Source organism: Orycteropus afer, unplaced genomic scaffold (genome assembly GCF_000298275.1).
Source record: "Orycteropus afer afer isolate SDZICR_OR568_19922 unplaced genomic scaffold, OryAfe1.0 scaffold00408, whole genome shotgun sequence".
NCBI classification, from domain to species: Eukaryota; Metazoa; Chordata; class Mammalia; order Tubulidentata; family Orycteropodidae; genus Orycteropus; species Orycteropus afer.
The window spans coordinates 583,771-599,488 of record NW_006921995.1 but is presented as its reverse complement, the minus strand read 5'-3'; positions in this window follow the sequence as shown (position 1 = coordinate 599,488).

Sequence of the window (15,718 nt, the reverse complement as noted above, 5' to 3'; positions counted from 1 at the left end):
GGCATCATGCTTGGTAAAGTGCAGGGTCAACAAAAATGGTGAAGGCCATCAATGAGATGGATTGTCACAGTGGTTGCAAAGATGGGCTCAGGTGTAGCAAGGATTGTGAGGCTGGCCCAGGACCAGATAGTGTTTTATTCTGTTGCACATGAGGTCTCTTTGAGTCAGAGCTAACTCAATGGCACTTAAAAACAACAGAGAACCAGAACACCTACATGTGATTTTTATTTCCTGTCCTTGAAACCCTAGGCTTTGTGGGTCTGGAGGTCTTAATTCCTGCTTTGGTCATTTTGTCGGAAAGGACCATTCCCTGGGGAAGGATATCATGCTTGGTAAAGTGGAAGGTCAGTGAAAAAGGGGATGGCCCTCAATGAGATTTATTGACATAGTGGCTGCAAAGAGGGGCTGAGGTATAGCAAAAATTGTGAGGCTGCCTCAGGACCAGGCAGTGTTTCATTCTATTGTGCATAGGGTCGCTATGAGTCGGACCCAATTCGATGGCACCTAACAGCACAACAACAACATGCCTCTGGGTCAACGGGCAAGAAAGGGAATTACTGTACTGGCTTGTGTGATTGATCCTCATTACTAAGGGGAAATCAGATAATTATTACATAAGGAGGTAAAGAGGAGTATTCTGAAATACAGGGGATTTCTTTGGATGTCTCTTAGCACTACTATGCCCTGTGATTAAAGTCAAAGGAAAGCTACAACAACCCAATTCCAACAAGACTACTAATGGCCTAGACTCTTTAAAACTGAAGTTATGGGTAATTTCACAGAGAAAAGAACCATGACCAACTGAGGTGCTTGCTGAGGGGAAAAAGGAATAGATAATGAGTGGTAGAAGAAGGTAGGTCTAAATATCAGCTGTGACCATGTGACTAGTTGCAGAAATGAGGACTATAATTTTTATGAGTTTTTCTTCTGTGTGTATGTGAATTAAGTATTTTTTTTTCTTCACTTATAAAATATAACTTGTAAATGTGGCCATTGTGTTTTTGGTTGTTCGTGTTAGTTTTATCATGGTATAAAATTTGACTTTATGATTATGTTTATTTAGAGATTGCATATGGTTTAAAGAGATGTGTACAGATACCAAATTGATGAGTGGACTATGATGGTTATATTTGTGTGTCCACTTCACTGGACCATGATACTCAGTGGTTTGGCTGTTATGATATCATTTCATGATGAGAACTGATACAATGTACTTCCCTCCATGATGAGATCTTCTATGAGCATCTAATAAGTTGAAAGAGTTTCCTCAGGGTGTGGCCTGCTTCCAATATATATGGATGTTCTGGAAAAGGTTTCTGGCTTTTTTGCTTGATCTGAATCCTGCATCTGATTTGTCATTATCTCACTGCCTGTTCTTTGGACTCTGCCATATAGTGCCTGCTGATCTTGGGATTTGTTAGCTTCCACAGCCTGTGCACCAGCAGTCTACCATCTTCCCTTCCGATCTTGGATCTGTCAGTCTCTACAGCCTGTTATCCAGAACCTTGTCCTTTGATCTGTTGTTCTTGTTTCGGTAAGTCCCTGCAGCTACATGAGTGAGGAGAAGCCTCCAGCTTGTTATGTGACCCACAGACTTGGAACTTGCCAGTCTCTACAATGAGGTGAGCCATCTCCTTGATTTAAATCTCTCTCTCTCTCTCTCTCTCTCTCTCTCTCTATATATATATATACCAAACTCACTATTGTTGAGTCAATTCAACTCATAGAGACCCCGCCTTGGATTTCCGTAGTAGACCATATGTCTATATATCGGCTTCACTGGCTTTGCTTCTCTAGACAACTCAAACTGAGACACACACATACGTATATGTATTGACATACACAATTATGACTTTTTTTTCTATAGAAAACTTAAAGAATATGGAAAAGCAAAACAAAGAAGATTTTAAAACCATCTGTAAGTCTACTACCCAAGTACAATTGCTGTAACTATCCTGATGTATGTACTTACAGTATATTTTATACATATAAGTATATATGTATATATTTGTTTGTGTATATGATAATATGTACCAATGTAAAATATATATTTCTAAATTTAAAGTGTATATAATTTTAATCCCTCTTTTTCCCAGTAAGTAACATATCATAAGTATTTCCCTTATACATATTATAATCTTTAAGAATGTTTTTATTGGCAATTTTTCCTTTATATTAATGGTGTCTAATTTAATTAATTTATTACTGTTAAACAAATATGTTCTTTTCAGTCTTTCACCTTTATAAATAATGGTGTAACAAACATGATTTAAGTAAACTGTCATATACATTTCAGTGAGATGAAGCATACAAAACATTATCTGAAGGAAGTGAGAGGAAACTGGCAATGTCATGTAATCCCTATAGATTACCAAAGTATTTCAGTTTCTCTGACTGGCTAGATTTAAGTCTCACCCTAAGCTCCTTGGTCCATCCAACCTTCAGAGATAAAGAAAGATCGTTCTCTTGCTATGGCCATATGGCCCACGGGTAGCTGCATGAAGCTTACAGCTAGTTTCTAAAGATGACTTCCTAATGGGTGCAACTCCAGATATTCACATCTGTGTAGTCCCCATTTCTCTTGGAATCTTGGAATGTGCATTCTTGAAGAAGTCAGCCAAAACATAAAAAGTTTGACTATCTTGAGATTGTCTTACTGTAACAAAGCTTCAAATAGCCATAATACAATACCTTAGGAGAGAGATGTCTAAACTCTGGAGGTTCCAGTAATCCTAGCTTGGATGTCAGACATGGACTGATGAAACTTTCTTGGTTGCACAGCCAATTAAGTGTAAAGATGACTTTAGCTTCAAACAGCCATTTGATTGCAAACAAAACAAAAAAAGCTCCCTGCTGTCTAGTTGATTTGACTCATGGTGACCCCTCCTTGGGTTTCCGAGGTGGTATCTCTACCTTCTGAGGAGTGGCTGGTGGGTTTGAACCACCAGCCTCTGGTTAGTAGTCAAATGCCTTAGGCACTATGCCACCAGAGCTCCCATTTGCAACTATATTAAATTAATTAAAGATTGAAAAAGAACCACCCAGAAAGGCTCATTAAGACTTCAGAACTATCAGCGATAGTAATAAATTTTTGTTTTCAGCTGCTAAATTTCAGGACTGTTTGTTAAAACACCAAAAGAAAATTGGAACAATGGCCTACTTTAGATGGGAGAGTGTCTATCCACCTGTTCCAGATTGGCCCTCATCTCTTTGTATTAATCAAAGTCAGGTTGAAATTACATTTGAATTCATGGAAAATATTTTAAGTGAAGAACTTAGAGGTAAGTAGATATAAGGCCATTTACTCTTAAAGGAGTTTTTGGAAACTATGCTCATCTGGTTTTAGGAGAAAGATGTTGTTCATATCAGTTTGTTTTCTTCTACATTTGTAGCTATAAATGCAGGAGAGTTGACTTTATTTTTCAGTTGGCATTGGTGGAAGGAACATATAAATATACTGTCAGTAGTAGACAGACTATAAGGATTATGTTTAATCCCAGAAGGATATAAACAAATAAACAACAAAACTATGAGCCAGAATATATCTGATTAAAAAAAAATGATCCAGAATATATCTGATTCATCATTGTAACTGACATTCACCAAAATAATAATAATAATAATAATAATAATAATAATAACAACTTACTGTCATTGAGTCGATTGCAACTCATAGAGACCCCCATTGGGTTTCCAGGGCTGTAAATCTTTACGGGAGTAGATTATATCATCTTCCCACAGGAGATAGCTGGTGGGTTTGAACCACCAACCTTCTGGTTACTAACCAAATGTCTTACCCATTATACCACTAGAGTTGCTTGGCATTCACTCAGGGGCCCTTATTTAAATTATTAAACAGGTTATAAATCAGGTTCAGGTGTTATGTAACAGTATTAATAGGTAAGTCGTTAATGAAATACGGCCTGAAAGTAGCCTGTCTGTGACAATAATGAGTGGAACATTTTTTTAAATTTTCTGTGTAAGTTAAATCATCATTAATTTTACTACGATAATGAAATGAGTACTATTTCTACTTCTGCCACTGCAGTGTGTTCTATAAAGAGAAAATAAATTTCTTTTTGTCCATGAACAGATTAGAGCAGGTAAGACAAAAACATCAAATAAGACCATTAACAAGAGGGTGATTATTTGAAGTCTTAGGAAATGGCCAGAGATAACTAAGTATCAAATGAGCATAATGAGCAGGAGGACCATTTAAAGAGAAGGACAAAACTGAGAGAGACAGGAATATCAAACAACTAATCTAGAAACACACACACACACACACACACACGTATATATATAGGAAAAAAAAATGAGTCTGACAAGGAGAACCAGGAAAAAGGTTATGAAGAAAAAGGATTAAGATTTAACAAAAGGAAGTTACCAGAGTTTTTAGAAAGCTTTTGTAGGGATATTGAGGTTGAAAAATGGGTAAAATTTCTATTGTCCAGAAGGCATGATGTAATAGGACTTAAATAATAGAACTTATAATATAACTTAAGAAAACACATCATCGTTTTGCTCCCAAGGACCACATACTATGTTTTGCTTCAGCTTCTATAATTGCTGTGGGTCTGGTGTTGTCCCATCATGCACTGGCCCTTCTGTCCTTGGTTTACAGAATTTTTCCTATAGCTGCTCTACCTTACAGCTGAAAATAAAAGTTTATTCTTGGAAAATTCATACCAGAAATTCACTTTTTTAGCAACATATTTTTGCTGTCTTTTGAAAAAAAACTATGATTGAAGAAAAAACCTAATGGGGTATGCAAATCAGTCAATCATGATAGGTTAAAAAACAGATTTTGCAATTCTAATAATTTGGGTAGTGACAGATGTTGATCAGATTCTTAGAGGCAGTAAAGAAAGTACAGGGTACACAAACCCTGTGAAAAGAGGCATTATGCCTGAGAAACTCCTTGTGGCAGAATTCAGGTTGGATCAGGATGTGAACAATTCTTGTGTATCCCTGTTGTTAGTTACCTTTCTTGATATCCCGAAATATTATTCTTAGCTACACATGTGCCATATTTCCAGATTAGATTTATGACATAGGCTTAGAATCTTTTGCTCTATGCTATTTTGTCCATGACTGAGCTTCTTAGATTATCGACTCAGTCCATTTCTATTCAATTCAGATTTTATAAATATAGCAAGCAAAAGCCTCCTGGTTTTGATTTTTCAAATACCTGACTTATGCTGGGCATGAATTCAACGTGCCATTTAAGTTATTCTACATAAGAGTGGGTTAAGACACAAGGGTTAACCCATTCTTCTTTACTTGCATTGTAGGCATGTCCAACAATCACAGATATTTTTCTTCAGTGAACTTAGGGGCAGTTTCAGAATCCTTCTCAGTATATTTAGAGCTGCTGTCAAACAAAATTGGTAAATAGTTTACAATCTATTGTCGTTCTTGGCTCCAGATCCAACTCATAACGACCCCTCCTTGGGTTTCTGAGGCAGTATCACTATGGGAGTAGATTGCCCAACCTTCCTTCCTCCAGCCATCTGGTCAGCAGTCAAGTGCCTTAGGCACTATGCCACCAGAGCTCCCCCCTTCCTTCAGGAAGTTAGAGATGAGAAATTTTCTTATAATCCTCCCAAGTCATTTTTGGTAATTTAGGGTTCTCCTTTCCTATCTTAAATTATAGAGCTTTAAACTAAGTCATATATGTGATTACTTGGCTTTTCTTGTGTTCATATATAGTGGGTGGTCAGCCAGATGCAAATGTTTAGCCATCACCTTCTAAGTTCAGAGAGAAGCTTAAATCCGGGCTAAAAAGATCAATAAATTTAATTAACACTAATATTGAGTGGTTAGTAATTGCTTTTATCTCACTGTTTTTCAAAATAGTTAAAAAAAAAAAAAACTTTGCAATTCATTTCTCTGAAAGCTTTAAAGAAAACTATATGTATATATGTGAGCAGTTTGACTGCTAACCAGAAGGCTGGTGGTTCAAAGCCACCAGCCGCTCTTTGGAAAGAAGATTGAGCAATCTAATTATGTAGAGATATTCACCTAGGAAACCCAAGGAGGGGTCACTATGAGTTGGAAATGACTCGCTGGCAGTGAGTTTGGTATATACTTTTTTCTCTTTTTTGAGTTTTAGTTACCATCTGTCAGTTTTCAGAGGAGCTAGTTTCTTCAGGTAGAAATTAACAGATGCATAGCTTTAGACAACTATCAAGGTATTTTTAAATTCTTATCACAGCACCGAATGTCAGAGATCATAAAGAATAATACTAAGGAAATTAAACTGAAATAGTTTTGTTTTGTCTTTGCTTGGATAACATCTACTAAATGAGGCCTCTATTCTTTTGAAAATTTCAATATCCTTTCAACATGCCTGATTTCCTCATGTGCCCACTGCCAAAACCCCAGAACACATACTCACTCTTATATGTTCTTATTTTTTCTTCTAAAGTGCTACTATGTTTTTTACTTACTGTTTTATTCACTGAATTAATGGCATATAGAACTATAACTATCTTGTCGTATGTGCTCAATAAATACTTATTGAAAAAATTGATGTATCATTTAAAAAATTCCAGTTAGATAATTCTGAAGAAGGAAGTGAAGTAGACACCCAGACATTTCCCTGCATATCTACACAATGACACATTCATTTCACAAACATTTATTGGGTTCCTGCTGGGGATCCACCCCCATTAAAACAGGATTCTTTATCTCAAACATTTTTCATATGAGTGATAGAAGCAATACTGTTTGATAAATGCTATGATTGAGTCATACCTAATGAGATAGAATATATCTAGATATCTCTAGGTACTACTTAGCTCTCAGTAGAGATGCTATGATAGGCTTGGTTTAATTTTGTATTCTTATTTGCTTTGCAGAATTTTATATGAAGTAAATATATGTGTGTTTGGAGATAGAGATTATGTATATTTTTTCAAAGGCAATGGAAAAGCATTAAAAAATAATGTGACTGAGTTTTCTACTTTGATACAGTTTGGTATTATATTATAGTAAGAACTTGTTTTAATGTTATATTTTTCTGTTGAAAATAACACTATTTCCATTCTTGTTTATGTGAGTATACATGGTGCTTGAAAGTAGAAATATCAGAAGACAGTTATAAGGAATGTATAAATAAAACATGGCATTTCTAATAAAATTAGAGCTAAAAGTGCTTTATCAAATGTGTGTGTGTGTGAAGAGAAGTAAATTTTCATTTTTTAATACAGCTTCTGAACTGAAAAGCTTATCTAATTTGAAACCATGGAATTTAGAGCTAGGAAAAACCTGCAGAAATATCTGAGGTCTTATTTTACATATGAAGGAGTTGTGGTGGTGGTTAAGTGTTCTGCTGGTAACCAAAATGTTGATGGTTTGAACCCACCAGCCACTTTGTGGGAGAAAGATGTGGCATTCTGCTTCTGTAAAGATTTACAGAATTGGAAACCTTATAGGCCAGTTCCACTCTGTCTTTTAGAGTGAATCAGGTTCTACTCAGTGACAATGGGTTTGGGTTTATTTTACAAATGAGAAAATTCAGTTCAAAGAGATTATTAACTTGATGAAAACGTTGCAATATTTGTTACCATGAGGTTAAAACCCCAGCATTCTGAATTGCAGTCTGGCAATTATTATTATATATTTGCTGAATAAATAATCCATGAAGCTAGATTATATGAAGAACAATGTGGCATTAGGATTGGTGGGAGACTCATTAACAGCCTGTGCTATGCCGATGACAAAACCTTGCTTGCTGAAAGTGAAGAAGACTTAAAACACTTACTGATGAAGATCAAAGACAATAGCCTTAAGTACAGATTACACCTCAGAGAAAACAAAAGTCCTCACAAGTGGACCAATGAGCAAGAGAAAAGATTACTATTGTCAAAGATTTCATTTTACTTGGATCCATAATCAATGCCCATAGAAGCAGCAGTCAAGAACTCAAAGGATGTATTGCATTGGACAAATCTGCTCTAAAATACCTCTTTAAAATGTTAAAGAACAAAGATGTCACTTTTAGGACTAACGTGTGCCTGACCCAAGTCATGATATTTTCAATCACCTCATATGCATGTAAAAGCTGGACAATGAATGAAGAAGACCAAAGAACTGACACATTTGAATTATGGTGTTGATGAAGAATATTGAATATACCTTGGACTGCCAGAAGAACAAACTATTCTGTCTTGGAGATAGTACAGCCAGAATGTTCCTTAGAAGCAAGAATGGCAAGACTTTGTCTTACATACTTTGGTCATTTTATCAGGAGGGACTATTTCCTGGAGAAAGATACCATCCTTGGTAAAGTAGAAAGTCAGTGAAAAAGAGGAAGATCCTGAACAACATGGGTAGACACAGTGGTTTCAGCCACGGACATAAGCATACCAATTGTTGTGAAGATGGTGTGGACCAGGCAGTGTTTCATTCTGTTGTATATATGCATGAGTTGGAACTGACTCAACAGCATCTAACAACAATATTATTCATTTATTTGCTGTTCCCCACGCTTTGACTGTCTGTGAAAGTGGTTTCTGTGTTGGTTGCCTTCTTTGCATGTGATTCATAGAAAGCACAGCATAAATCAAATATGCCATTGTGGATACAATTACTTTGTATAACTTTTCTTAAAACACATCTTTTTTCCTAATTTTTACCTTATATTCTAAACCCCTCAGTATTTTTTTTTCACATAATATTCTAAGTACCTTAGTAAATATTTAGTGAGGAAACATATTCTTCAGTGAATTTTGTTTCTAGGAAAAGCTGAAATACAAGAAAGTACTGATTTCACATAGCTTCATTAAGAACTTTTTCTTAGAAAGGGACAAAAAATTGAGTCACATGTTAAGATTTTGAAGGCTTTTGAGATGTTCCTTTTAGACTATTGATAATAAAAAGAAAGTGATGAAATGGTTATTGGATTAAAAAAAATATTTAGAATGGAAAGAATGAAGACTAGGGGTGGAGACTGCTGATTATCTTTCATTATAGTATAATTAACACAGTGAACACTGTGTTAATCAGAAGATGCTTAATTCATTCCATCTGATTATTATGATAGTGATGAATAAGATTTCTATTATCTTTTGGAGAGATATTTGGTCATGTCCCAAAATATAATGAAGGGGGAAAAAAAAGTGTTCCTATTACTTGGTATTTGGAAAATCTGAACTATAGCAGAAACTCAATCTGACCTTCAAAGTTGTTAGAAATGTGCCTGCTCCTACTTTTACATCCTATATATTAGGAGTAATTTAATATAAGGAATTGTGGTGAAATTATTTATTGTCACTGGCTTATTTTTAGCTTGGATGGATCCCTTGCCTTCAGACCTTCAGACTCTCCTCCTGTTGCTTCTGTTCCTTATTGTGAAGAGTCTGACAGTTGATTTGTTGAACATTACTAGCCCTGTACTTTTTCTTCTGGATGATAATAAAGGTCAAATATGTCCCCTGACCAGTGCATTTTTTAAAAAATACATAAAATTGGATTCAAGTAACTCAGAAGGTTCAATTTGTAAGGAAAAGGTAGGCTCAATGTTTCATTTTCTAAAAGGTTATGAACACTGGAGGGTTTTGTTTTGTGTTTTTGCATTCACTACCTACCACTGGTTCGTACAAACAAGGACATTTATTTACATTTTGGAAGTATCTAAGAAAATAAGAGAAAAAATAATAGAGTAATTTATGTATCTTTGAAGCAAGAGGCTTATATCATATTCTTAGTTCCTGGGACAATTATTAAAAAATGATCCACTGTATATTACTTTAGTTATGGAAAAGTGAATCTTACACATAAGCATTTATTAAATGAGAGATAACAGTATAAATTCAGAGATTATTCAGAGCCAGCTTCAAATAATTATAATATGGAAAATATTTACATTGTTTGATTTAGAAAATATAATTTCACTTAAGAAGGGAAGTATGACATGTTACTTTTGACTTTAGTAAACTTTTTGTAAGCTTTAAGCATCTAATAAAGACCAGTTTTTCTTTTCCAGATCCCCTACCCATATTTCAAATTGATATCCATTGTAAAACGAAAAAGGACAATGATTGCATTCTATTTTTTTTTTTTCTTCTTATCTGATATTTTGTATTACTAGAAATTCTACCCATGAGATTTTCCACTGAAGCTAGTGTGACATAAGCATACAGGTTCTTACTTCAGTATATTATGTTCTTGTTAGGTGCCATTGAGTTGGTTCTAAATCATGGCAACCCTATGTACAACAGGATGAAATACAACCTGGTCCTGTACCATCCTCACGGTCTTTGTTATGCCTGAACCCATCATTGCAGCCATTGTTTCAATCCATCTCTTTGAGAGTTTTCCCTTTTTTGCTGACCCTCTACTTTACCAAGCATGATATCCTTCTGACATCATGACCAATGTATGTGAGACAAAGTCTGCCCATTCTCCCTTCTAAGGAGCATTCGGGCTGTACCTCTACCAAGACAGTTTGTTCTTCTGGCAACCCATGGTATTTTCTTTCTTTTTTTTTCAATCACTACTTTAAAATATATATATATATATTGTGATTTGGGTGGAAATTTACAGAGCAAATGCATTTCCGTGTAGAAGTTCATATACATTTTATCTCATGACACTGTCTGCAATTCTCCACAATGTAAGAGCTCTCTTCTCACTTCTTCCCTGTAGTTACCTCTTCTTTATGTCTTTTCCTCTCATGAACACCCACCCCCAGAGCTGTCTCCCTGCATAATCATTGCCCTACTGTTCTCCCACGATTGATCACTCCAAGTAGTGTATCTACCTGATGTAAGTGTTCACCCCATATGCTTGTCTGTTGTTTGGCTGGAAGCCACATGAGTGAGTTCAGTTCCAGGTCTGAAGGGTAGATAGGGGCCATAGTCTCAGGGGTCTCATCAGGCCCTATCAGACCAGCAAATCTGGTCTTTTTTTTTTTTTAAGATTTTGAGTTTTGTTCCACATTGTTCTGTCACACTATCCAGGATCTGCACTGATTTTCCTCCAAGTGGTTGACAGTGGTAGCTGGGCACCATCTAATTCTTCTGGTCTCATGGTCAAATAGGCTGAGGATCACATGGTCTACTAGTCTCTTGGACTGATTGTTTCCATGCAACTTTGGTTTTCTTTATTCTTTGCTCTGGAGGAGAGACTCATTGTTCCATCTAGATGGGTGCTTGCAAGCTTTTAAGATCCCAGTCACTACTCACCAAAGTAAGATGTAGAACAATGTTTTTGTGTAATATGGTATAACAATTGAGCTTGATGTCCCCTGTGATCATGGTCCAGAGCCACACAGATCCAACTACTTGATCCCTCATGGTAGTTGGCTGTGGCCAACAAGCCACCACAACTTTGTCCCTTGTCAGCTCCACTATATACCTGGGCATTCTTACAGCACATACAAATATACATTTAGAAGCATTGTCTGCTAACCCTATACATGATCATGGGCACCCTACCCCCTGCCTAGACATACCTGATTGTTCAGCTTGTCCATTCACCTATCCACCTAATCATCAGTGCTTGCCATCACTGACACCACAGTACTGTACATGCGAAAGGGTTCATTTTTGTTGTCCCTGCCTCCCATGGACCTTCTATGTCTTCTTCCTCCTCAATGCCACCATGCTGATCACTCACATTTGGTACATTGCCTTTCCTTTTACCCCAATAAATATTTGTCTCTACCTATCTAGCCTCGAAAACCCAAGGAGGGGTCGCTATGAGTCGGGGCTGACTTGACGGCAAACAACAACAACAACAACATCTAGCAGTGTTCCCTCCCTTCCCTCCCACCCCTGGTAACCAACAAAGAAAGTTTCCTTCCATATACAGACTTTTCCTTGACTTTTTACATTAATGAACTAATAAAATATTTGTCCTTCTTTTATTGACTTATTTCACTCAGCATAATATCCTCCAATTTCATCCACATTATGCAGTGATTTGCAGATTCTGTGTTATTCTTTAGAGTTGCATAGTATTCCATTATGTGTATGTGCCATAGTTTGGTTATCCATTCTTCAGTTGATGGTCACCTAGGTTGTTTCCATCTTTTGGCTATTGTAAATAGTGCTTCACTGAACATGCGTGTGCATGTATTTGTTCTTGTCCTGGCTCTCACTTCTGTAGGATATATACCTCGTAATGGCATTAGCAATTCATGTTGTTTTCAATATTCTTCACCAACACTACAATTCAAATGCATCAGTTCTTCTTTTATCTTCCTTATTTATTGTGCAAATTTTGTATGAGTATGAGGTCATTGAAAAAACCATAAATTGGGTCAGGTGCACCTTAGTCTTCAAAGTGACATCTTTGCTCTTTAATAAAGAGGTCTTTTGCCACAGATTTGTCCATGGCAATACGTCATCTTATTTCTTGACTACTGCTTCTGTGGATGTTGTTTGTGAATCCAAGTAAAATGAAATCTTTGACAACTTCAATATTTTTTTCATTTATCATAATGAGGCTTATTAGTTCAGTTGTGAGGATTTATGTTTTCTTCATGTTGAGGTGTAATTCAAAGGCTGTATCTTTGATTTTCATCAGGAAATGCTTGAAGTCTTCTGCACTTTCAGCCAGCAAGGTTGTGTCATCTGTTTATTGCACATTGTTGTGGATGTTCCTTCAATCCTGATGCTTTGTTCTACTTCATATAGTTTAGCCTCTTGCATATTTGCTTAGGATACAGATTGAATATGTATGCTGAGAGGATACAAAACTGATACATACCTTTCCTGATTTTGAAACATGCAGTATCACCTCCTGTTCAAATGACTGCCTCTTGGTCCATATATAGTGTATCAAATTAGCTAGGCTTGGTTTTGAGTGGCTGGGCAGCTTGATGTAGTTATTCTCCATTGTGAGATTGGTAATTAATTGCATGGTGAAATCTATTGGAGCAGCTGAGTAGCTGCAATAGGGATGTGGTCTGTTTCCAGTATAGAAGGAGAAGCGTTGAGAAAGGTATCTGAGTTTTTTGGCATGCTTGGAGCCTGAATGTGGCTCAGTCATTGTTCAGCAGTCTGCCATGTTGTCTGTTGATCTTGAGACTGTTAATTGACTCAAAGCAGTGACCTTCTGTGTAGTTTGGTAATACTGAGACTGTGCCTTTTTATTTGCTGACCTTGGGTTTGTCAACCTTAGCAGCCAGCAGCTACCTGGGTTAAGAATATCTCAAGCTTCAGTGGGCTGGGAACAAGAGGCAGAGCTGAAGTCCAAGTTTGAGGGACTTTCACCTAGCCCCTAGAGCTGGCACTTTGAATTCAGACTTCTAGCCTGTAAAACTGTATGAGAATAAACTCCTGTTTGTTAAAGATATCTTTCCATTTGTGGTATTTTCTGTTAGGTTCCTCAAGAGCACAATTAAATGTTCTGGAATTTCCATTCACAATATTATCTGTAATTTGTTATGATCCACACAGGAGGCTGTTGTTTGAACAGAACAAGGTGATATTGCATGGTTTGAAATCAGGAAGGGAGTGTGTCAGAGTTGTATCTTTTCACCAGACCTTTTCAATCTGTATGCTGAACAAATAATCCGAGAAGCCGGACTGTATGAAGAAGAACGTGACATCAGGATTGTAGAAAGACTCATTAACAACCTGTGATACTCAGATGACACAATTTTGCTTGCTGAAAGTGAGGATGACTTGAAACACTTACTGATGAATATTAAAGACTACAGTCTGCAATATGGATTACATCTCAATGTAAAGAAAATAAAAGTCCTCACAACTGGACTAATAAGCAACATCCCAATAAATGGAGAAAAGATTGAAGTTGTTCAAGATTTCATATTACTTGGTTCCACAATCTACACTAATGGAAGCAGCAGTGAAGATATCGGAGGATGCATTGCTCTGGGAAAATCTGCTGCCAAAGACCTCTTTAAAGTGCTGAAGAGCAAAGATGTCTCTTTGAACTAAAGTGAGCCTAACCCAAGCCATGGTATTTTCAATCACCTCATATCATGTGAGAGCTGGACAATGAATAAGGAAGACCGAAGAAGAGTTGGTGCTTTTGAGCTGTGGTATTGGTGAAGAATGCTGAAGGTACCATGGGCTGGCAAAAGAACTAACAGATCTGTCCTGGAAGAAGTGCAGCCAGAATGCTGCTTGGAAGCAGAAGTGGCCAGACTTTGTCTCACCTATTTGGTCATTCCCTGGAAAGGGATATCATGTTGGTAAAGTGGAGGGTCAGGGAAGAAGGGGAAGGCCTTCATTGAGATGGGGTGACACAGTGCCTGCAATGATGGGCTCAGGTATAGTAAGGTTTGTGAGGCTGGCACAGGACCAGGCAGTGTTTTGTTCTGTTATACATAGGGTCACTATGAGTTGGAGGTGACTTGATGGCACCTAACAACAACAACAAAAATGTCCCTCCTGATAACATTTCCAAAGTATATGGGATGAAGTCTCACCATTGTCTCTTCTATGGATCATTATGTTTGTACTTCTTCCAAGGCAGATTTGTTCTTCTGGCATGTCATGGCACATTTAATATGCTTCTCCAACACTGTAATTTAAACATATCAATTCTTCTTTTGTCTTTATTATTCATTGCCCAACTTTAGCATTCATATGAGGTGATTGAGAATATCATGGCTAGGGTCAGGAGCACTTTAGTCTTCCAAGTGACATCTTTGCTGCTTAACACTTTAAAGAGGTCTTCTGGTGCTGAATTTGCCCAAGGTAATATGTGCACCCGAAATGCTCTGTGGAGGTGAGAATGGCCAAACTTCGTCTCACCTATTTTGGTCACATTGTCAGAAGGGATCATTCCCTGGAGAAGGATGTCATGCTGGTAGGGTGGAGGGTTGATGAAAGAGAGAGAGGCCTTCAATGAGATGGATTGACATGGTGGCTGCGATGATGGGCTCATGTATAGCAGGGGTCATGGAGCTGGTGCGGGATCGGGCAGTGTTTCATTCTGCTGTGTATAGGGTCACTATGAGTCAGAAATGACTCGACGGCACCTAACAACAAACATAACAGCAATATGTCTTTTGAGTTCTTGACTTCTACTTCCATGAGCATTGATTATGGATCCAAGTAAAATATAATCCTTGACAATTTCAATCTTTTCTCCATTTATCATGATCATGCATGTTGGTCCAGTTATGAGGATTCTTGTTTTCATAATATTGAGGTATAATCCATACTAAAGGTCATAGTCTTTGATTTTCTTCAGTAAATGCTTCTTCACTTTCAGCAAGCAAGTTGTGTCATCTGCAAAGCACATGTTGTTAATGAGTCTTCCTCTAATCCTGAGACCACATTCTTCTTCATATTGTACAGTGTTTTGGTTCTCCAGTACTGCTGCAAAAGAAAATACCACAAGTGGGTGATTTGAACAAACAGAGATTTATTCTCTTCAGTTTGGAGGCTAGAAGCCTGAGTTCAAAGTGCCAGCTGTAGGGGCTGGGTGAAAGCCACTTGACCTTGGGCTTCAACTCTGCTTCTTGCTCCCAGCCCACAGAAGCTGGCAGCTTCTTTTAACTAAACAACTGCTTGTGCTTAGGCTGACAAACCCAAGGTTAACAAATAAAATGGCACAGGTCCATAGTTATCAAGCAACATGGTGGGCCATAATTCAAGTCCATTAACAGTCTCCAGATCAGCAGACAACACAGCAGGCTGTTGAGATGAAGACTCTACCAAATGCAGGATCCAGATGTGCAAAAAGCTCAAGACCTTTCTCAAAATATCTTCTTATATGCTGAAAGTAG